This window comes from Polistes dominula, unplaced genomic scaffold (genome assembly GCF_049000335.1).
Source record: "Polistes dominula isolate Pdom_NZ unplaced genomic scaffold, Pdom_raw_medaka contig_24, whole genome shotgun sequence".
In the NCBI taxonomy this organism is placed as follows: Eukaryota; Metazoa; Arthropoda; class Insecta; order Hymenoptera; family Vespidae; genus Polistes; species Polistes dominula.
In genome coordinates, this window is record NW_028301150.1 from 5,907,265 (window position 1) to 5,932,500 (window position 25,236).

Genomic DNA, 25,236 nt, shown 5'->3' on the forward strand with positions numbered 1-25,236 from the left:
AAATTTATTTTCAGCATCATATGTGACCCTTGAAAATAGAGTAAATTTGTTTCGAACGTATTTTTCCGTTAAACCAAAAATAACTCTGTTATTTTAAGTGATACAAATTTTATCGAATCTCCATCGATGCGCAAAATAATTTTGACTCTAAAGAATTCTCTCATTAATCTTTTCAACAAAATAAATTAAATAATGTCATCGAAGTAATCAATAATAATCGAAACAAAAAAAAAGTTAAAACATTGAGAAAAAAAATGCTCAACCAAATTTTTTTAACCACGATTACAAAAAAAGAAAATTTATATAATTCTCGAAAATAACAAAATATTATTAAATAAAAATATAAAACGAAGAACAAATTATACTAAATCGTGATAATCTTTATATAAACAAAAAATAGAATCTTATTATAATTACAAAATAAATATTATGAAATATTATATGTACGTCATCATTGGAGAGAAATAAAAATTATATAAAAAAAAAATAATATTAGTACGTTGGTAACATAAAGGGACTTACAAAAGAGTTAAACAATACAATTAAAAAATAAAAAAAAATCATCTGCTTCTTAACGAAACAATCACAATTTTGACAAATGATATAAATGAATAATTGAAAAGAAAAAGAAAAAACAAAAAAAGAAACATATTCATAACTACGAGTCCTATGTGAAACATGAGTTTTTACTTAAAAGAGGAATTCCCAGTGAAAAAATGAGGGATGGAGGAAAGGAGGAAGGGATTGGAACAAATTCATTCGTAAAGGCAGGAACTAGGTATATGTAAGTACCCTTTCCTCCTATGTACACGTATATATACGTCTGTTTAACTATCGGTAAGGACTTGGTGGTTCGTATACGGTATACACGAGTATACTGTAAAAGTCAACGTGAATATATGTGTACACTTCGTACCCAAAGGAGAGTGCAAAAAGCGTAATGTAACTAAAGGAAAAAACGAGAAAAATACGTACAAAATCTGAAAACAAACTGTGTTCAACCGTAAAAACATCTTGTGCTTGATTTTACTTATGAGAACATTTCCATATATATTATATAAATAAACCATGGAATATAAAATTAAAAAATCTTTCGAAATCAAATTCAAAAAGGGCATAGAAATGAAAATAATTAAATAAATAAATAAAAAAATCCTTCATTTATTTATAAGAATACCATTCATACATTCATACATAGAATGATTGTTCACATAATATAGACGACGTTCCCATGCGATCCATAGTTATTTGTCAACGATAATAATTATCATAAACATGTTTGAAAACAACAAAGGGAATGCATTTTTACATTGACGAGCAAAAATATGGTCTCTATCTGCTTGACCAATATAGTGTTTACTCGTTCGAACAAACAACAAGACAACTATCGAATGAATTTGCATTTAGTTCGCAAATATTGCGAATAGTGCGAATAGCATTACTCAGAATATTATATATATATAATACGTATGACTTAAGTATATGCGTGCTTACGTGTATATTGTACATATATAGAAATGTATATTAGTCAGAATTTTATATATTATGTATAATACATCTGACTTAAATATATGCATAAATACGTATCCATAAGATAGCAAGCATATATATAATACACATGACTTAAATACATGGATATATACGTGTATATTACACATGTATATATATATATATAGATAATCTAAGGTTTGTTGGTTTGTCATTTCTACGACTTTAACACAACACCGATAAGATCCCGCGTTTCATTAGAAATTCATATATTCCAAAGTTGACATCGTTTTGTCTCATGTAAAAAGAAAGAGAAGGAGAGAGAGGGAGAGAAAGAGAGAGAGAGAGAGAGAGAGAAGAAACTTGTTAGCGCAATATAGAATGAGTAACTCGTACGATTACAGGCAAACTCTCGTCCATATTAATAGTCATTGCTTTTTCACGCTTAATAAACATGTGGAACGATCGAGATGCATGTGTATCTCTCACGGCCGACCTACCAACATAAAGTTATAAAAATGATAAAATAAAGAAATAAAAAGAAAGAATAAGAAATAGGAACGTACATATATACAGGATGTTCAAAAAAAAGGGGAGCTTGAACAAAAATTATACTACGTATTTTATGTATCGAGATTTAAATAGATGGAAGGAAAAAGTTTTTTAAACTTACGTTCGAAAATGTTATCATGTGCATATATATATAACAAGTTGACATTAATATTTTTTTGGTAGGTTGAGTGATATATATATATAAAACAAAAAACAAGATATATTTAGGGGATCCCATTTTCGTTTAGAGACACGCCCCTCCCCCTTCAGCACCCCACTTCCCTATTTCTACATTCTAAGACATCTGGATAAAGAGAAAATCAGCACCGTGCGAAAGTACGCAAGTGAACTTTGACTGAGCTATGCATAAATGTATTTCTTCGAAATCTGTTAGAGAGAAAGAGAAAGAGAGAGAGAAAGAGAGAGAGAAAGAGAGAAGAAAAAGAGAATAGAATATTTATTGCTCCACCCGTAATAATAAAAAGAGTAAGAGAAACGCCAAAGTTTTGTTCAAGTTGCAAATACCCGCGTGTGATACCCTCGTAAACGCCCGTATGAGGAAACGAAACTAAAAAGAAAGAAAAAAAAATAGAATAAAAAAGGATTGAATGAGAAAATATAGATGAGATGAAAAGAAAAAAAACAAACAAATAAAAAAGAAAACAAAAAGTAATAGAAAAAAGAAAGTATGTATTTTGGGTTGTCCGGAAAGTTCGTGCCGATTTTGACGGAAGATTGAAACGCAACGCATTTAAGATTTTTTTTTATTTAATATATATTTATGAAATTATATATAAGTGCCATTCTGTTCCACAATCTTTCTCCATCTTTAAAGATAACTTCAAGATTTCATCCTTCCAAAACTTCTCAGGTTTCTTTTTAGCAAAAAAAACTTTATGCCACCTACCGAAAATCGGCACAAACTTTCCGAACAACCCGATATAGAGAAGGAAAAAAAAACAAAAAATCGGTAAAAAAGAAATGAGAAAAATGTAGAGGAAGTTATACGTTTTCGAAAGTCCATTCAATGAGAGAGAGAGAGAGAAAGAGAAATAGATAGAGGGGTGGGGGGTAAAGGAAAGTTAGGTAAAAATGAGAAGAACGATGAGGTAAAGGAAGGAGGAGAATCGTTAGGTAAATCGTCCGTGAAAAATGATCGCTCGGTTACATTCTCTTTCCATCTCTCTCTCTCTCTCTCTCTCTCTCTCTCTCTCTCTCTCTCTTTTACTCTCATATTTATCAGGAATCGGTTTGCTCGTGGACTCGGAAAATGCGGAAGCGAGAAACGACGAGCACGTACTACTACTACATAGGTAGAAACTAGAGGAAAGGGTGTGTAGTGGAAAAGTGGGAAGGAGAGGAGGAGGAGAAGGGTGAGTTGAACGATGTTCGCATAACCACTACCATACCTTAACCTACCCTTACGCGTTACTACCGTTTTCTACTACTGCTGATGGTGCTAGTATTGATGGTGTTAGTAGTGATAGTGATGTTGGTGTTGGTAGGTCCTTTCCCGTTTCTGCTGATACGACTGGTTGGTGTTGGTCCCATCGTGATTAATTCAAATTCGAACAAACGAAATCGCAATATTCTCTTTAAAAATACACCGTTGATATTTTCGTTGTCTCCAGTAAAAAAGACCAAAAAACTGGTTCCTATGGGAGAGATTGTTTGGTTGATTGTTTGTACTAGAAGGTAAAGGGAATGGGATGGTTTAGTCATAGTCGTTCGTTCTAAGAAAAATTCTTGAGAAAAGAAACCCTTGGTGATGGATGTGAACGAACGAACGATTATTCGAAAGAGAGATAGAGAGAGAAAAAGAGAAAGAGAAAGAAAAACGTAACGTTTGAACAAAATGAAAGATAAAGTCAAGTTTTAAATATGACTAGGAGGAGGAAGAAGAAGATACGGAAGAAGAATTCTTCTTACCGACTTATCGACCAACTAAAACTTAAACTAACTATGGAAAGTAATGTTAACTTTTGTACATACTTAAATATATAAATGCATAACACACATAGAGTTAGAAGCGTAAATAAGTTTTATTTATTTACGTGTACCCTACAGGACTTTCATAAGTTTAAACTCTATTCAGAAAAAGAATTTCTTTAGAGATACAACACACACACACAAACAGATATATACGCAAACGCATATATGAGCACATCATACATGGTATACTTATATACATAGTTATCTAAATGTTTCTCTCAAATGTATTCGAAGATAAAACGAAAAGAGAAATCTTGTAAAAGAGACAAACGAGGTGTGGCTGGTACGCTGACTTGGTTCCCTCGTAAAATCACGTTTATACTGTATCTTCTTCTTCTTCTCTGTGTTTCTTTGTTTACACGTTTTATGCATCCCATCATACTATGCATGACCCTGACAAAGGAAGAACCTTTTTAAATTCAAAGGACCATTAAAAGAAAAGAAAAAAACAAAATTATCGATTGAAATGTTTAAAGGACCAATGTGACGAAACGTATAAAATTCCAAGAAATCGTATCCTATCGTATTTTTACATCCTCCCTCTCCCCTTATCTCCCTCTCACATCCTTTTTCTTCATTTTCTCTTCTTATGGTTAGTTTTTCATGTTTTTGCTAGAATAGGAACTCGAAGGGTAACCTCTTCCCTTCTCCACCATTAAAATGAACTTCTTTTTCGTAACAATTATCTCACCTCTATCACCAACGTCTTTTAGAAATCCCATAGGACAAGGAAAACGATGTACGCGTAAATGTATATCCGTGTTACTATCCTAAGTGTTATGTGCGGTATGTGTATATATATATATATATATATATAGAACATCGAATATAACGATATCGTGGTTGGTTATTAACTTTCGCAAAACTGTTTGCTAGAATTCGCATTACACATACACACATACGTTACGAAGCTATACAAAGCTTACTTGCTACTGTGTTATACCGTTACAGTTAACATTACTATTGTAGTTATAGTTGTTGCTACTGTTGGTTGTGTTGTGTTGTTGCTTTTAGCTGCTAATTGCTTTCTCGTTTGCCATTGTGTATTTCTACGAATAAGATGAGTGCGATACTCGGTTAAGTTTTGTGTTGGACGAATTCCGTTTGCGGTTCGAATCTGACCAAGCATTCCTTTCACCAAATGATAGAGGCAAACAAAATTAGTAAGATCAATCATTATATGGAAAGAGAATAAAACGATGCGGATTAAAGTTATTGAGAAAAGTTAGAAGTTATTATTTTTAGACAGGTTGTTTCAAAGTTCGATACACTATTAAGGGGGTTAACCTCTTCCCGTGTTTTAACGAGTCTGACTCGTGATGAAGATTTTTGCCCAAACATGAATATCACGAGCTTGGCTCGTGAACAGATAATCTGACCAAACATAAACATCACGAGCCAAGCATGTTAACAGATAGTTGACGCCTAACACTTGAGCCGAAGTTTCGTCGAGCTAAATGACACGGAAAGGGGTTAATCAACAATTCGTGCATTTAATTATATTGTTTCAGGTAATACAATTTTTTTTTAAGTCAATAAAATTAATTTATTATATATGGGAGTGAAATATTATTTTTAAAACGCACGAAACTTTTGTTTCATCGTAATAATAAAAGATATTCTTTAAATCCAAATAAATCTTGTATAACAACGTTAAATAGGTTCCTAGAAAATGTTGTATCGTGTTACACGAGACCTAGAGTTGTTCATTATTTTAAAATAATTTAGTTTTGAAATATAAGTAAAAATCCTCCTCCCCCCACAAAAAAATTCTACAAAATATACAAGGAATATATTATCTCTTTTTAAGTTTATTTTTTGTTTTTTTTTTTGTAGTAAAGATAAGGAAAAAGTTTTTTTTAAGTCCTAATATGCGTGCAAATAATGTGAAAAAGGAAAAAAGTAAGAAATAAAAAAACAAAACAAATGTAATCGATGATTAAATATAAAACAATTTAAAATTAATTCAAAGTTTGTGTGTTAACGACTCGAAGGTAATTCATTTGAACATAATAACCTACGACCTGAGTTATAGAAAGCGAACACGCCTTCATCCAAGTGCGAATAGGCTTTTAATGCTTTACACAGTGGGGCTTCTATCACGCGTATCGAATTACATTATATGGTTTCGCCAAATTATGTTTAGTTAATTCAGATTTGCTGACCATATAAAACACAAGCAGATTTTGTTGTTCTTCTCTCTCTCTCTCTCTCTCTCCTCCCCCCACCCATATAAAAATAAAAAATACGTTTTTTAATGCAGAGAGTGGATAAAAAAAAAGTAAAAGAAAAATTTAGTTGACCTTGATCAAAATTTGAAAACGTTCACCTAAAGATGATATTACTATCGTTAATATTAAACATTTTTTTTCTTAGAAATTTAAAATGATTTATCTCGACTAACATAAATTTCATATTTAAATCAACAGGTAAAAGTAGAAGAAGAAGAAGAAGAAGAAGAAAAAGAAAAAGAAAAAGAAGAAGAAAAAGAAAAAGAAGAAGAAGAAGAAGAAGAAAGAAGAAAAAAGAAAAGAAACATATTTTCTAAAAAGAGAAATAACTAATAATATGTAAATTAATAGAAAAATGATTCAACGAACTCACGGGATATTTTTGAACGATAAATATACACTTCCTTTGAATTGAAGAGAATTTAAGTTCTTAGACTTGTTATGAAATCGAAAAAGGGATAAAAGGAAGGAAGGAAGGTAAGAAAAGTGGATGGGATAGTGGGTGGGGGTGGCGTAGGGGGAATTCAGTACAGTGAGAATGAGAAATTCTTCGACGAGTAAAGTTCTTACGAGTCAGCAAAATAATCCGAGAACTTGGCCAACGATCTATTTTTCTATATATATAAATGTGTGTGTATGTGTGTACGAAATAAAAAAGAGGAAAAGAGTTTAAAAAAGAAAGGTTTAAAAAGAAAAGGTAGTAGTAAGTTTATCGCAAAATTATGTTAGGTAAATAATCCGTAATCTGCGATAGTATAATGCTTCTTCTCCGAAAACTAGAGCAAGGAGAGGAGACCGACTACTACTACACTACTACTATTACTATTCGTTGAAAAAGATAACAGTGTGGATTTTTCTACCTATTTGGCCCTTCAATCGACCATGCGCGTATACCGTAAACGAGACTTTAAAGCACGATGAAAGTTTTATCGCGGAAGTACGTGTAGTATACATACATACATTCACATAAGCTGTGTGTAAGTGTGTATATATGTGTGTGACTATGCATGCATGCATGCATATATGTATGTGTACTTACGCAAGGTTTCGATGTTACACATAAACACATACATATATAGCAGCTTGCGCACGTCCCAACCGAGGAGAAACCCCTCTTTTCAGAACTTCAAATTTTACGATCCCAAACGAGAGAGAGAGAAGGTTTACGTCGACTTAATCTTCATCGGTGATGTACGTTTTCTCTTTGCATTTTCAAAAACTTTCTTATCGACTTTTTAAACGTATTTATCTATATCGGAATACCATCAATGGGAAAATATACGAGGTTTAGATGAATTTCCTTCCCATCCTCACTGTTGTTTTTTTGTCAGTAAGAATATAAGAAGAGAGTAATTTAACAAATAATATATTTTATTCTAACGATAAGATTGTTATTATATTTAAATACAAATTTTTCGGATGATTTATATATTCTGATGTTATATTTTGTATATTATTCTATATATTACATTATTATATATATTACATTCTATATATATTATATTATTCTATATTATATTATATATACAGTCTAATCTACGGTGTATCCGAATGATTAAAAATATTCGTATTTATTTTTATTTATTCGCATGCTTATCAATTATCCAAATAATATATTATCAATTTGATCTAACATTTTATTGTTAAAGAAAAAAAAAAATATATATATATATATATATATAATTTTATTTTAAAAAATAATCGAGTCAAAAAATTGATCCAATAATAATGTTACGTTATAATTGAATTTCGAAACCTATATCAAAAGTATATTTTTGATCTTCGAGATAGAAATTTATAAACGTACACGCACACGTATGATGAGTTTGGCCCAACTTAAAGATCTTTATCTCTCTTTCTCTTTTAATAAAAAAAGGAAACAAACATACATACGTAGTTATTATACCATCTATATATCGATATTTTTCACGTGCCAAGAGTAATATACGTCAATTACGGAATTACCCTGAGTGCACGATATTAATAAAACGAGTGTGTGTATGTGTATGTGTAATAGCAAACGATAACGGGTTACTCGTTTCGTTTTATTTCAGATAAATAAGATCATCGACATGTTCGTTATTCTTCTTTTTCTTCTTTTTCTTCTTTTTATATTTTTATTTTTTTTTTTTCAAATAAATCATTTGAGAAAGTAAGTCCTTTCTTAGAATCGTGAAAATTTTAAAGGTCAAGATCACTGAATGTACAATTTATGAAGGCTTGCAACAAAATTACAAGAATGAGAAAGAGATAGAGAGAGAAAAAAATAGGAGGATAAAAAATACTTGTACATTATATATATAAATATACAAATGTATTTACGAGCTTACGTATTACCAAGCATAAAAATAAAACTAGCAATTTACCGATGCACGTGTGCTCACTCACCGACTTTCACGATTTTCATGCAAATTCCTTTGGACTTCCCAATAAGAAACGTTTAAAATAACGAACTCTATTTGAGAAGTATTTCATCTTCGAGAGATACTTTTATTAAATAAAATATAAAATCTACAATTTGTGATTCGCACTTTTTTTTTGCTATCAGTCGGATGGACAAAAATGTTGTGTCGGAAAAAAAGTAAACCTATTTAAAAAGAAACTTGAGAAGATTAGAAGGATAAAAAAAGAAGAAAAAAATACAGAAATAGAGAGAGAGAGAGAGAGAGAGAGAGAAATAGTTTTAAAGGACGTCGATCGTGTTCCTCCGGTACGAGTTGGCACGACCTATCGAACGCTACCCTCTTCTTCCTAGATACGACCTACATAACCGCAAAAAAAAATAATAATAATAAAAAAGAAAGAATAATAGAATAGTATACACGAGTAGTTGAAAAGAAATATCTTATAAAAAGTGATAGTAGATTGTCTGCAGATTGTATTTCATTTGAGGTTTAAACTCGAGCGATCTGATATATATTATTATAAAAAGATCGAATAAAAATGAAATTTAAAAAAAAAGAAACGGATAAAATAAGAAATATTCTTATAAATGTTCATTAAAAAAAAGAAGAAAAAAAAGAAAAAGCTATAATTTCTTTAGCAATAAATACGGTAAAGTGTTGGTTTATCGTTTATAGGTTAGTTTTATTATTTATTTTTATTTGTGTAGAATTAAATGTAATCATTATTTAAAAATAAATAATCTTTTTAAAATGTGAGAAATGCTTCAATAAAAAGTTAATTCATTAATAATAAAGTATCTACTTTAAAAGATTTTATTTAAATTATTGTTAAATTCGAAAAAAATATTTCCACGATAATGGCGCTATCTACAGTCTGTATTTAGACATATAAACATCAACTAAACATTATTCTTCCATTTATTTGATCTTCATTGATGTGCAAAGAAAGATTTGAAAGACAACGTTAAGAAAGATCAAATGATCACGCCGTCTAGTAGAAATAAGAAGAAAAAAATCTTTTTCTTTTTTCTTTTTTCGTTCTCGACGAATAGCAGCAATTCGAATATGGCTGGGGATCGGATTCTAGCAGAGTCAGCGAAAACTCACGCAATACCTGACCTATTGTGCTCGTTAGAGACGAGAGTTCGGTTTCGGACTATTGGATATAAGACTTTTCTCTCTTCCTTTCTTCCTTCCTACCCCTCCTGCTTTCTTCCTTCTTATCCATCCTCCTTATCCCAGCTTCCGGACAAGGGACACCGACAAGGATTCAAGAAAAGGAGAAGGAAGAGTAGGAGGAAGTGAACTTACAGGATATTTTTCGATCGGTGAAAGGAATTGAACCTTTACGAAGAAAGAAACCCTTCTAACCTTTACTTCCATCTCATTCTACTTTCTCTCTCTTTCTTTTTCTTTCCTTTTTCTTCCTAATTCCATGGACCACCTACGGGCAAGGGCAAACTATGAACCCGGTCACAAGGATTTAGCGATGAAAGTTGCACACCAAGGATTCGAATCTCTCTCTCCCTCTCCCTTTTTCCTACTTTCTTCTACCTTCTCTTCATCGTAGTGCTACTACTACTACTACTCGTAGCTATCTCTTAACGGTCCTACGGACTCTTGCGAAGCCAGCAAGAACCTGGTAATCACGCCCAGTCCGCAAATTCACAAACCAACCACCCACCATCCCTATCCCTTCACTTGGTAGAAATCTTCTCGTAGGAAAAATCGCGAGGAAAATTGTGACCAAGACACATTCGACTATACCTTTCTTTATTTCTTACTTTCTACTATCGTCTAGACTTTTTTTTTCAATCTAGTCAGGAAAAATCTTTCTTTCTTTATTTATTTCTTTACTCGACTATCCGATCAACGTAGCAGAAGCTAACGAGATGATCGGTCTGATAAATCATCCCTTATCAAATTTCTACATTTTTTATCGATAATAAAAAAGAAGTGTTGGTTTTATTTTTGACTTGACTTCGAATCGAAAGTGTGTGTTGTACTCTTTCTCAGAGCAATAATATCATCTCAAACTGTTTATCGATTTCGTACAAATCTTTTACTGTACCATCAGGGGTTGGAAGGTAGAGATGAGGATGGGAAGGGGGTGATTCCAAGAAGCACTCGAATTATACGGGAATGGAACTTTGACATGTCGTTAGTTGGCTCGTTACAAGAAGATCGAGCTTGAATCTCGCGAGACAGTGTCCTTGTCTCGTTACCGAGAGAAAACGAGATCAGTTTCCTTACATGGTTACCCACCAAGCTCTGCACACACATACGTGTATTTCTTTAGATATATTTATGTGTTTTATTACATAGATATATATATATATAGAAAATTGCGATTCGTGGACGAATCATCGACGTCGATTCATCACGCAAAAGCAATTTTCTCACAAAATAAAAATCTATCATAAAATGTATAGCAAATGGATGAGAACGGGACTATCACAGTCCTGATTGGTTTGTTGTTACGAGCTAAGTTTTACTCTTTCTTCTCCATTTTTTTTTTCTTTTTCTTTCATTCATATTATTTTTATCCTCTTTCGTGTAAGAGGAATGTGGATGATTTAATAATTGATTTATAGATTTATTTATTTATTTCTTTTTTAGAACAAGCAATTTGATAAATTGTATTTTAAATTAATATTAAAGTAATTAGAATAGTGTACATAGAGATTTGTCGAGTGCTAGGACATTTTATTTATTTTTGTTTTTCTCATCGAGATTTTAGTTCAAATAAATGTCCTGGTGTTTTGTGCAATTAAAAATTGACGAACCTATAAACCTGAACACTCAAAGTTTCTACACATTGGAAGCTTTTTAATAAACAATATCTATGTGTAAACAATGCCATTGAATATGCAATGAATATTTAAAAAAAAAAGAAATAAAAAGTGTTATTTCATTGGTAAATGAAAGGAATCCTTGAAAAAGAAAAATAACACGTGTTGGAAACTTGAATTTCAATTGTATGTGTGTATATGTGTGCGTGTATATGATATCATTGTGATGATATAACATCGAGAAAATTTATAAACATTCATAAAAATTTGATTTATTATAACAATTGTTATAATATAATACTAATCTAATTATATTTTATATAATTTAATTAAAAAAATATTTTTGAAATGATTTATCCTATTTCGATAAAATCCCCATAAGATATGCGAATTGATATCATCAAACGTATTTACGAATGGTTACGAGATTTATTTTTTGTCGAATTTAAAAAAAAATCGAAAATGAACTTGAATGAAAAAGAAAAAAAAAGTAAAAACATAATATATAAATGGCTACTTAAATATGTATGTATGTATGTATGTACGTATGTATGTATGTATATACATATATACGTAACCAATGAAAACCTGTTTGACCTGTAGGAGGAAGAAACAAAAATCAATCATCGATCGTATTAAATTGCGAGGGAATAATTCATTCCAACGTTATACTTTCATTTCTTGTATATGAACGAAAGAAAGAAAAAAAAAAGGAAATAGATAAAAAAAGAAGAAGAGGAAAAAGCAACTGACTGCGAATCGAACAAAAACTTTAACAAGTTGGCTATTATCTTCAAAAGAGAAGATAAATAAATGGAAATAAATTTATGAGAAAGAAAGAAAAAAGAAAAAAAAAAGAATAAGATTGCACGTACAGAGGTGGTGGTGTCCGTTCGTGTGAGTATCTTGCCAATGAAATTGCGAGAAAATTTGTTATTTAAAAAAAAAAAAACTTCGACGTCTTTTTAATCAAACGCAAAGCATGTAAGAGACGTTACAAAGTTAATCTTTTTTTTTCTGCTCCTCTCTTTATCGTTTAATAATAACTTTTTCAATTTACGAAGAACGATAATATAATAATTGTTTCATTCAATTGACAATTATAATTTTATTTTGCATATTTTATACAGTAAGAGTTAATTATATTATCCGAGTAAGATGAATTTTATTCAATTTAAAATTACTATTGTACAACACCATTTAACGATATTTATCGAAATTTCTCTTTTCAATCGACCATCGTCGAAGTTAGTTGTTATTTTTTTTATACTCCTACAATAAATGATAAAAATAATTGACGTATTGGCGGTTCGATTTTTTTTATAACAAAAAAAAAAGAAAAAAATGTCACTTGTTAAATATTTCGAATTTAATTGAATTACGATACAATGATAACGTAATATAAGTATATGTATGTGTGAATGTTTGTAACTATATACAAATGTATACGCGTAAACATTTTAAATAAAAAGAAAAGGATTTTTTAATATAAAATTAAGAGGAAAAAAAATGAATAAATAAATGTTAAGAAGAATTTCAAGAAAAAAAAATTTTAATATAAAATAACAACACGAAGAATAAGAAATAAAAATAAATATATCGATGTGAAAATCTTGGCACTCTTCCGATCGATTGATCGATCGATCGTTCGTTCGTTTGATCAATCGTTGCTATCGTTGACGATTATTTGCGTAACCTTGACTTTTGATTCGGTCTACCGATTAGTCACGCCAAGTGTTATCATCGCTCAGAGAATACGAGTGAGGAAGGAGAAGGGAGGAGGAAGTAGGAGGAATGGGTGGGGGGGGGAGAGACAACGGTGGCGAGAGGGAACGAGGTTGTTTATTTGTTCGCGAAAAGTTCTGTTGAAAATATCTCGTAAATTGTCGAAAAGATTGGCGGGGGAAACACACACACACACGTATAAGTAATACAGAGAAATGACAAATTATGATATAGTAATTTGACGCGTTGACAAAAACATATTATGGTTACGATGATATTATAATATTTGAAATCCAATTGTAACACATGTTAAATTATATCTAACTCTGTTCTAACATGCATAATACGATTTGTGAATTTGAATTACGTGTAAATATAAATCTTCTTGAAAAAATGTACAAAAATATTTTTTAAAAATAAAATAAAATAAAAAAGAAATAAAAGCAGAGAAGAAAAAAAAATGATTTGTTTCTCAGGTCTCTCGCTCTCTCTCTCTCTCTCTCTCTCTCTCTCTCTCTCTCTCTATCTCTATCTCTATCTCTATCTCTATTTCTAATTTCATTTTTTTTTCTTTTTCTTTTTTTTTTTTTTTATATTCGAGAAGCGTCAGAATTTTCTATTTCGTTCTCTCTCTCTCTTTCTCTCATTCAATCTCTTGCTGACCAAGTATTCTATTTATATGCCACGGAAAGGTTCCGTTTTACGTAACATGAATGCGTCCATTCGAAGGTTAATATGCAGGCGTGTTACGTGTTCGGAATAATCAAAAGATGAAGAACAAAATTTAGTGTCCGAAATACAAAGATTCTTATCTATCGCTGTTATGTCTCTCTCTCTCTCTCTCTCTCTCTCTCTCTCTCTCTCTCTCTCTCTCTCTCTCTCTCTGTGTGTGTGTGTGTGTGTGTGTGTGTGTGTGTGTGTGTGTGTGTGTGTGTGTGTGTGTGTGTGTGTGTGTGTGTGTGTGTGTGTGAGAGATTTTTGTACATGAGAAATGTATCGGGGAAAGAGACGGATGATATTTGAAAAATGTGCACTTTTTTAATTGAATCCGATTGAACGTGATATACAATATTTATGTAGATAAAAAAAAAAAAAAAAGCCCCTGAAAGATAAATTGGAAATCAAATTGAACTTTGAATTGGCTTATATTCTCTTTGTTTCTTTATTTATTGACTTATTCTTTGTATTCTACTATTTTTATATATTTTTTGTTTTGTTTTGTAATTCGTCGTTTCACTACGTTGTGATCAACAGGAAGAAAAAACATTTTGGAAAACGAAAGCAAAAAGAAACAGAAAAAGTATTTTGAAAGTTACAATAAAACTTCTTATTTATTAATATCATTTATTTTTTCTTTTTTTACTGAAAGCAAAAAAAGAATAATTTTGAAAGTTAAAATAAAATTTCGTATTATTGAAAATATCATTTATTACTCTTTTTCTTTTCTTATTCTTCGTATTATAATAATTTTTTTTATAATAATATACATTATTATAAAATAATATATTATATTATAATATAATTTATATTAATCATTTATATTATCTTTTTTATATTTATATTACATTTATTTATATTAATTTATTTATATTTATTAATTAATTTTTTAAAATATTTATTATATAATAAATATTATATTACAAAAATAATACACAATATATAATATATAATAGAATATATAATAGTAGTTTTATTTTTCGTTTAAAATTTATCACTTCATTATTTTACTGCGATCTAATCTCAGAGAGAAGGGATTAGAATGATTAAAAATAGTAATTAACCGATGATACTTTCCCAAACTATCCAACTACTCACCCACCCACCCACTCATCTACCTATCTCTCTACCTATCTACCTACCCACCTTACTCCAAATAAATGTGATGACATTACGAAACGGGCTTACTTCACGATCGTTTTATTATACACAATAGACTCGTTATTAACCTATCAACCATCGTCATAGTTGTCCTATCCATACCATAGTAGTGGTGATTTCAATGCACGAACATTTCTTGCAACGTAGCATCATCATCGTCATCATCATCATCATCATCATCATCATCATCATCATGATCATCATTCTCTTGCAACTACGAGGACAGTCAACAAATTCAGATGTGATCTGACCGAATTGACGACAAGATGCTTCTCATCTTAACTGCATCTGACGAAATTTCTAGCTTGCAGTTTGTGGAGAAATACACGAGAGTAAAACGTATTCATAAACGTAATACACTATTATCAACGCATATCATAGTGAAATACTTCAATTAAACACATTTCATAGAATTCATCTCATCTTCTTCGTTTTAACGGTGGTATTTTAGATATTCTGAAAATTTGTAAACCTACTGAAAGAAAAATTCGAGTATAAAATAAAGTTTTTATGTTTTTAATTTATCGCATTTATATAAATTACCAAATATTACTGTGTTATATTATTCTTGATTATTTTATCTAAATTTGATATAAATATAATTATTTATATAACGTATTAATCAAACATTTAATAATTACATAATAATTTTATATAATATAATTTTATATAATTACTTTTTTTCTTGATATACGTACTTATAATAAAAATGAAATAATATATTTTAACATAAAAATAAAAAAAAATAAAAAAAAAAACAAAACAAAAGCAAGATATTCTCATAAACTCATAGGCACACACACGATGTTTTAAGCAAATAAAATCAAATTGACGATTAATTTTTTATTCGATTATAAATAACACGTGACATAATAAGAATACTAAAAGTGGAAATTAATGGAATTATTTTCACGCGAACGATTCGCATCTTTAAATATTCATCATTTTTAAAGTCCAACTGAAATGATTTTTTTTTGTCTTTATTCTTCGATATTTCAAATCGTATGAATAATTACAGATAAGATCGACAAAATATCTTTCAATGAATTTTGTTACCACACTACTGCTACTATTATTATTATTATTACCAACGCATATTGAGTTTATCACCTACGTGGATGAATCATATATCCATACAACGTATTTTTCAAGGAATTAAGAAACGTTTCTTTATTCCAGACTTTATTACCTTCTTTCTGATATTTTTATATTACTTGGTTAAAACTCGGAACAATCGTACTTTAGTTACTTTACTTTGATAAATAAAATGATTTATATTATTTGCTACATATGTTACTTCGTAAGAAATTCATCATATGTGAAAAATCGTCAAGCGTATTGTTCGATTCTAATGCAAAATTATTTCATCTCTAACGAAATCAAACTTAGGTTTGATTATTTTTGTTCTTTCTTTATTTTTATCTATCAAGAGCAAAGATTATTATTATTATTATTATTATTATTATTATTATTATTATTATTATTATTATCATTTAGAGTAGCCTCAATTTGAAAATGAAATTTAAATCATCGTAACACGAGCCGGAGGACGACACGATTCGCGAAATAACGAAGTACAGGGACTGGAATGTTCGATTTCCCTTCATCGGTGTTTCACTTCCGGATGGAAATGGAAGCGAGGTCGATCGAACTCGCTTCGAAAGGGTCCGGAACCTGTCCGGAACCGAGGACGCTTAGAGTGAGAGTGAGAGAGTGAGAGAGTGAGAGTGTATGTATGTGTATGTGTATGTGAGAGAAAAACCTCCACCTTGAAACCTTGGCCAGACTCTACACAAACATGTGCACGCCGATATTTCTCTACCAAGTTAACACACACATACATCTACGATGCACATGACATGCAGGTGCACACATATACAACTTAAGCATAGATAAATTCGTACGCATACAAACGTATCGGTTAAAATTGTATCCATTTTCGATTGATAAACGATGGATTATAGCTCTCATTCTGCTCAATAAAATTGTCCACGAGAGTTTGCGTAGGTATCTCTCTCTTTCTCTCTCTCTCTCTCTCTCTCTCTCTCTCTCTCTCTCTCTCTCTCTCTCTCTCTCTCTCTCTGTGTGTGTGTGTGTGTGTGTGTGTGTGTGTGTGTGTGTGTGTGTGTGTGTGTGTGTGTGTGTGTGTGTGTGTGATTTTAATCAGCTTGGTTTCATTAACCATTTATGAACGCTTATTCTGTTTTCTATCTTTGAAAATTCATTATCGATCGAGAATTCGAAGTTGCATTCGAGAGGATTGGTGAAAGAAATGAAAAAAAAATTATTAGATTTTCTTTGATATTATTTTTGTTTTATAGAATATTTTTTTTATTTTTAGTTTCTTCTTCATCTTCGCGATAAGTAATAGAACACAATAGGTAGAAATTTTTTAACACGAGATAAACCTTAAATATAACACACATCAAATATATATATAAAATGAATTCTAAGCGAGAATTATAAATAATTTTTGCTGACATGATACACTGTCACGAATTGTTTAAAATAATGTTACAAAGATAAATGAAAATGGATATAATTATATCTGTTACAGTATTATCATATTATTATTTTAATATATATATATCCATATGTGTTTTTTATGTACATTAAAAAAAAGAAGTGAAATAACCTCTTGATCAATAAGTCAATTAAAGAGAATCGCTATTAAATATTAATAACAAAAAAAAGGTAAATAATAAAAGCAATGAGATGACGTTAGATGAATGCGCATGTCGGATGTCACGTACGACGTGATATACAAGAAGTTTTCGAAACAAAAAGAAAAAGATAAGAAAGTTAACAAGCTAGTAAAAAAAACGCATTGAGATAATATTCCACGATAACGTCAGATTACATATATATAAATAATTAACTGTCGATAAAAGGGGACAGCGAAAAAAAACTAAGGTTTTCTTGAAAAATCATTTTTGCCAAGAAGTCGGGGTAATAGTGATGGTGGTGATGGTGTTAGTAATGGTGGAATGGGAATAAGGGAACGAAGGGTGTTCGCAGAGTGGTGATTGCAGAAATGAGAATGGGATATTAATCCTTTCTTTGCAGTAACCCAAAGACTCTACTCCTTTCACCTCCACCTCCATCACTATCAACCCATAGGAATCATCAATCCTTATCCTTTCTTTGATATATTTTTCTCCCTCCTTCTCTTTCTCCCTCTATTCTTCTCTAGAAATTCTTTTCTCACTTCATTTTCCCTTTCTCGCCCTTCTTTTCATTCTAATCCATTTATCAAGTCATATCTCTCACCCCCATTGACTTTAACGTTGAATTTGTCGACAATTAAATTTTAATCGACGCATCACGAATTTAAAGGAAAGAAAGCAAAAAAAAAAAATAAATTGAAAGAACTTTGATTTAATTCGCCTTTTGGTTATATAATAACTTTCATATAAACGTATACATGCGCGTGCACGTGTGCGTACAAAATTTAAATAATAACTCTCATTACGAGACAAGAAATATTTGTATACGAATATCACATTGTATTTACCTACACCTCTCTCTTTATATTATATATTTTATCAATTTTCAACCAACCGAACGACCAACAACCGTGTGTACAATTTGAACCACAAAAATTCGTGCATTTAGAGATTACGAAAGATAAATAAAATGGAAATATGTCGAAATACGATGATGATGAGAGGAAGGGAGGGGGAAAGAGAAAAGAGACAAAAAAAAATATAATAAAAAAAGAAAAAATACATGAGTTCTATTCCACTATGCAGCGTTCACTGACAGAATGGCTAACAGTGCACGAGTGCGACAAAGACAGATACACACATGCATACACACATGCACATATATATATATAAATACACAGAGATAGATGCAATACAGGGGGTACGCTCGATGCGGTCTCTAATTGGAGGCTGTTAACGCATAATTAACGTAGCGTTGTTATCCTCCTATTTCGGGCCAGGGTATTGTGCTCTCCCCATTTCTCTCCGTCCCTCACCCTCCCTCTCCCTCCCAGTCTCTTTCTCTATTTCCCTCGGATCCCCAATCAGCGAGCAAACCATCGATATAACTTGGCCAAGCCGAAAATTACGGGAAACCAGTCAGCTTGGAACTCAGCAATGCTCTCTCTCCCTCTCCCTCTCCCTCACTCTCTCTCTCTCTCTCTCTCATAGATTTTCATTGCTTAGCCGTCTTTATCTATCTATCTATCTATCTATCTATTCATCTATAAATTCATCCTTGTCCTATATACCTTCATCTCTCTTTCTCTAGTATTCACACTCTCCTCGTGTCCAACAGGTTCTCTCCTAAGAACACGTATCTTTTTAACGGGGGAAAACACGATTAATGAATACACTCAATGATACCGATTAAAATTATTCCCATTAATTTTTTTTATTAACAAGAAATATAGTAACATTATATACATATCCAAATATACATATATATATATATATAAAATATCTATTTGTAAGGTATGAAATATCAGAACGATTTAAAGAACTTTAAAACGTAAAATTAGAGACGATACGATATAGAATGATTAAAAGTTTCGTCGTTAGAAGAAAATTGTTAGCGCGTTTGTAATCGCGAGACCCACGCGAAAAGTTCGCGGGACGTTGTTCGTTCCTTGGCGAGAGGCATTTAAAATTAAATTTACCACAATGTGGCACAAATGGCAAGGTGCCACCACAACCAACACAATCACCAACACCACCATCACCAGCAATAGGATCATCATCACGCACAACTCACACTACCCCTGCTTATCGATCTAAACAAAATTTCGTAGCATGAGTGGGTTGCTTTCTTAATTGTTTGTTTATTTTATTACTTTTCTTTTAATTGCTTTTTTTCGAATAATTCTTGATTCATATTTGACAACATCGTAAAAATTACATTTAAATTAATTTAAATTTAAAATTAATGTGCTGCGAAATAACTGATAAACTCATATTTTTTTGTTATATATTTTGACTTACATATTCTATACATAACATATACATAATATTCTTATAAGTCAAAATACACCAAAAAAAATATTATATTTGACTTACAATACCACTTTCATAATTATGAATACATACGTCGATATAAATGTTGTATAATATACTTATTATAATTAACCAAATATTTTACGATAAATGTTTCAAATATTTTCGAGAGAATAACTGTATAATACTTTTTTAAATTTAAAGCATCAAAATATCCATTGACGTTATTGTGTTGGATGCACAAACAATGACGAGATAAAAGTAAAGATATCAAAGCAAATATAAAGAAAGAGAGAGAGAAAAGTGAGAAGGGGGGAAAAAGTAAGAAGAAGTGGGGGGTGGGATAGGATAGGAGGTAATGTTGATATCGTTTACAAACTTGCTGAAAACTGATACCGAAAGCAAGGCCTAGCTTGACGCGCGTTCTCGTTTTAATTACCATTTTTCTTCCTCTCCGATTTCTTTACCGGTTCCCTAACTCTCTCCCCACCCTTCTCCTTCTCATCGCCCTCCCCCAGGTCCCCCTTTTTTTTCCACCGTGGGAATTAAGAATATCGCTTTCCGGCTCGAGAAAACTGACTGAGAAAATCATCCGATGCAATTCAACATTCATTAGAAGTCTAACAACGTAAAAATTAAAAAGACATCACAACATTTTACGTGTATTATTTGCGTATACATACGCGAGAGAAAATGAGAGAGAATGAGAGAGAAAGAGAGAGAGAGAGAGAGAGAGAGAGAAAAGTGTATACGTTGTTGATCGTAAATGGTGAATCCTGAGTGTGTTTGTTTTCAAGTAGAGAAAGCATCGTTTGATAATTTTAATCTAAGAAAGTGAATACATATTTGGTGTATGTGTATTTACACAAAGAAAGAGAAGAAAGTAAAAAAAAAAGAGAGAGAGGGAGGGAGAAAATACGATAATGATATGTTTGCATTGCAAACCTTGAAGTGGTATTTAAACAAGGCACATTTAATTCCCCTCCCCCTCCTCTCTTACCCCATCACTCAAATAAATATGCCGACGAGCGTTGATAATTGATGATAAAAAAAAAAAGAAAAAAGAAAAAAGAAAAATAAATCCGATCAAACATCTTATTATTTTATATATTTTTATAATGTTAATAATATTATAATAATTAAAAATATTATAAATTATAATATACATATGTAATAATATCTATATATAATAATACATATAAATTATTACTTATATTAACATTATTATTTTTAATTTTTAATTAACATTATTAATATTTAATATTAATTAAGAATAATACATATAACAATTACCATTATTAATACATGTAAGAATACAATAAAATATATGTAAAAATAAAAATACAAATGTATATAAATTAAATATTAATGTAATTTTATAATAATTAATGTAATAAATAATAATTAAATATAAATGTAATATTTATCTATTTATATCTATATATAGATATTATCAATGTAGATTAACACTATCAGGAAGTAGAAAATAAATCCATAAAGTCGAATGATAATTTTTTTTGTTCAAAAGTTTCTGGAATAATCTTGAAATGATCATTACTATATCGAGTTATAACATGATAAGGATTGAGAGCCACTGTTGGACACCGGTGCAGCCCAGAAGAGCTCAAGGTGAACGAGCTTCAAAGTGGTAAGAAATGGCGAGAGAGATGCGAGAACGAGGGGCGACTTGCTGCTAGTGCTATAAAAATATTCTTATGTATGTACACGTATGTATGTACAAGTATGTATGTATGTACGTATGTTAAATAACAATTCTAACCGAGATATAATACTTTTCGACGTTATGATTCGCTTTTCTTCCTACCTGCATGCTTGCTTGCTTGCTTGCTTGCTTGCTTGTTTGCTTGCATACTTTCTTTTTTTATGAAAATTTCTTTTGATTTTTTCTTTTTTTTTTTTTTTAAGAGAGAAAGGAAAGGGGTGTGGGTGGGAAGAGGGGTTTGTATGCTTTGTTTCTTTTTTTTCATTCTTTCTTTCTCTCTTTTTATTGTGAATGCACATTGTATGTAAGTAACTACGTTCCTCGAAGTCGTAATTTAAAGTTTTAAAACGAACGGCTCGCGAATGTTTCGCGAGCCATCTCTCTCTCTCTCTCTCTCTCTCTCTCTCTCTCTCTTTCTCTCGCGGGTCAAGGGTCACGAATCGCCGGTAATTCAACCGGCGCCATCGAACGTTTTTCGATAGCCACGCGCGTATTTCTTTCTCTTTCTCTGTCTCTGTTTGCTTGCAAGAAGAAGAAGAAGAAGAAGAAGACCAAGTGAGAAACGAAAGGACAGCCAAAATCTTGATAAGAAATAAGAAGAAATTCAAGAAAGAATATACTTATATATACTACTTGCATTTTTTTTCTTTTTGTAATAAACTTTCCAAACTTTTTTTGGCTTTTCTTTTATAAACATATATAAATTACACAAGCAAACAAAAATCTACAAAATTATAAGATTTATATATATTAATGTGTGTTTTTTGAATTACAAACAAATAAGCACACAAACACGTGGTCGTATTTACGCATAAACGAGTTTAATTTCAAATGCATGCTTCAGTATATATAAATTATTAAATTAAATAATAACAACATTAACATTTATTTACGTCGATTATTTACGTCGATGTTTTCCAAAATATATTACTTGTCAAATACACAATTATCATCAATTATCTTTAAAAAAGGAAACAAAGAGAAAGAGAGAGAGCGATTAAGTGAGTTGAAGGAAATAAAAAAAAAAGTTGTAAAAAAATGAAAAAAAATAAAAGTAAAAATAAAAAAAGATTGACAAACTGCAGTGCTCGTTATCGAATGGCACCGTCGTCGTCGTCGTCGTTGTCGTCGTCGTCTCCGTGATGTTTTGCAAACATCTTTTATCCGATACGATAGCGGGGAGAAAAGAAGGATAGTAAAAGAAAGCTGAAAATTCAACACACACACACACACACACATATAATATATATATATATATATATATATATATATATATATATACTCACACATGCATACGCACACATCATAAATAACACAAACATAAATTTGCTCGCAATCATGCACGCGTGCGCGTGCGTGCGCATGCAGCAAATGACAAATGACGCAGAGTCACGACGTCACTAAGAAAGTTAGGGGGTGGGGGGAGCGTAGGGTTTGGGGGAGTATTCACACGGAAAAATTATATCAGGAAAGAGGGGTGAGAAGAAGTAAAAAGGGGTGTAGGTAGAAATAAGTGAAGTTCGGGTTTAGATCGGGGATGGGAAGAAAGGTTTGTACTGGCCAAAATGGGGAGAGGGATGAGTGTTTTTGGGTAGGAAAATCCAAGAGGAATTTGCCTGCTGTAAGTGTAACACAAAAGAGGCGGCGGAATGAGCCTGCCAAGGACGAATAAATCTCACAAAGTTAGATGCTGCTACTGCTATCGCTTCTGCTGCTGAGGAAGAAAAAGATCGGCTAGTACGGAATCCTACGAACGATTCATATTTCTTATCTATACGATGGGGATAGGGATGAGAATGGATATAGGGATGAGGATGGGAATGAAAATGGGGTTGGTGTTTGGTTGTATTGTTCACTTCCTCGCACGAGAAAATCTATTCTTACGTGTTTCTCTCTATGGGCGTTTTCTTTTCGCTTAAACTCTCCACCATCTTCTCTTTTTCTTCTTTTTCTTTTTCTTCTTCTACACGAGTAGGGCAACTGATTGAATTTATTTCTGGACCGGGGGGGGTTATACGATACTGCGTTAGCAAGATTCCTCCAATGAACTCTGTAGTGCATGCATTTAAAATATATATATATGTATATATGTGTGTGTGGCAGGTATTATACGGGAGCAAAAGTATCAGGTAATATCGCAATCTTATCTAAAGTCGTGATAACGTTCGAGAGCTTGAAAAACGAGAGGAGATCTTTGTGAAGAAAAGAGAAGAAGAAGAAGAAAATCCTTAAACGAATAAGAAAAAGAATAAATGGTTTGGAGTTGTTGGAAAAAGGGATGAGAAACGTCAAAGAGTTAACGGCAGTTCGAATCGTCGAAAAATTTCTCTCTCTCTCTCTTTCTCACACATTCTTTCTTCTAATGTAAGACGAAAAGCAGCACCGGTTGCACGACCATTTGCATCTACAGGTTGCAGATTTCGGTAGAACCCAGCCGGTATAGTTTCTGGAACGTTTCCAACTACCATGGAAGGGGCTTCTCTCTTCGCGGTTACTACAACTGACGCGTAGAAACGAATTAGAATTATTAGATTCGTTATTCCCCTATTATTATTTCTCTCACTCTTTATCTTTATCTTTTTTTTATGTGTATCATCGATATTTTCTTTTCCATATATTTCGAACTATATTATAGTTATTACTCTCATAAAATAACATACATATATTCTTCTATCGTCGATCTTTTCACATTTTTATGAATTTCATAATAAAATTTCTCACGAATGTGCATATATCAAATTTCGGCAATGATGAAAATTAGAAATCGTATATTACATTTAAAGGTACAATTGTATTTAAAAAAAAAAACGGAAAATAAGTAATGTATGTTTTAGAGAAGTGTTACATACTCTATTTCCTAGTCTTTAATATTAATTTATATTGATATAATAATTATAAATAATATATTTTATAATATTAATGAATTTCTTAATATTAATTTTATCGAAGAACTTTAATTTTCAATTATGTTTACCATTCATGTCTCTATTTAAAATTTTATCCGAAATTTTGTCTACCAAACCCAAATAAAATCCTTTTATTTTATATTTAATTTTTTATATTTATATCCATTAATATATTATTATATTATGTAAATACAATTAATTTTTTTTTGTTTTTTTTTTGAACATTTATGCAATAAATTCATGCTAGTATATTTGGAAATATAATCACATCGATAGTTATATTATAAAAAAAAAACCTCCAAAAAAAGATATAAGGATTAATTATAATAAACATAGAAAATCAATCTAAATAGAAAATGAAATTCCGATCGATCTAAGCTAGTTTTTATTTAGGATTAAATTATGATCATCACATCAATCAAAAAGATCTCTCTCATCTCTTTATCTCTATCTCTATCGGCACTATCACTCTATCATTCCTATATTCTACTCCCATATTCTCTTAATATTCATATCAATACAAATTTCTATATATATAGAAATATATCAATACTACTACTACTAC

At 31.0% G+C, this 25,236-nt stretch overlaps 1 protein-coding gene and 1 long non-coding RNA gene across 10 annotated transcripts in view; one reads left to right on the top strand and one right to left on the bottom strand.

Moving 5' to 3' along the window:
- The window catches only part of Mxd (MAX dimerization protein), a 152,154-nt gene that overhangs the window by 102,364 nt on the left and 24,554 nt on the right, over positions 1 to 25,236 (bottom strand). The window lies entirely within an intron of this gene.
- On the top strand, positions 468 to 14,142 carry LOC149030826 (uncharacterized). Its single transcript, XR_016178298.1, has 2 exons — positions 468 to 3,735; positions 6,462 to 14,142. It is a non-coding gene; the product is annotated as an uncharacterized LOC149030826 (long non-coding RNA).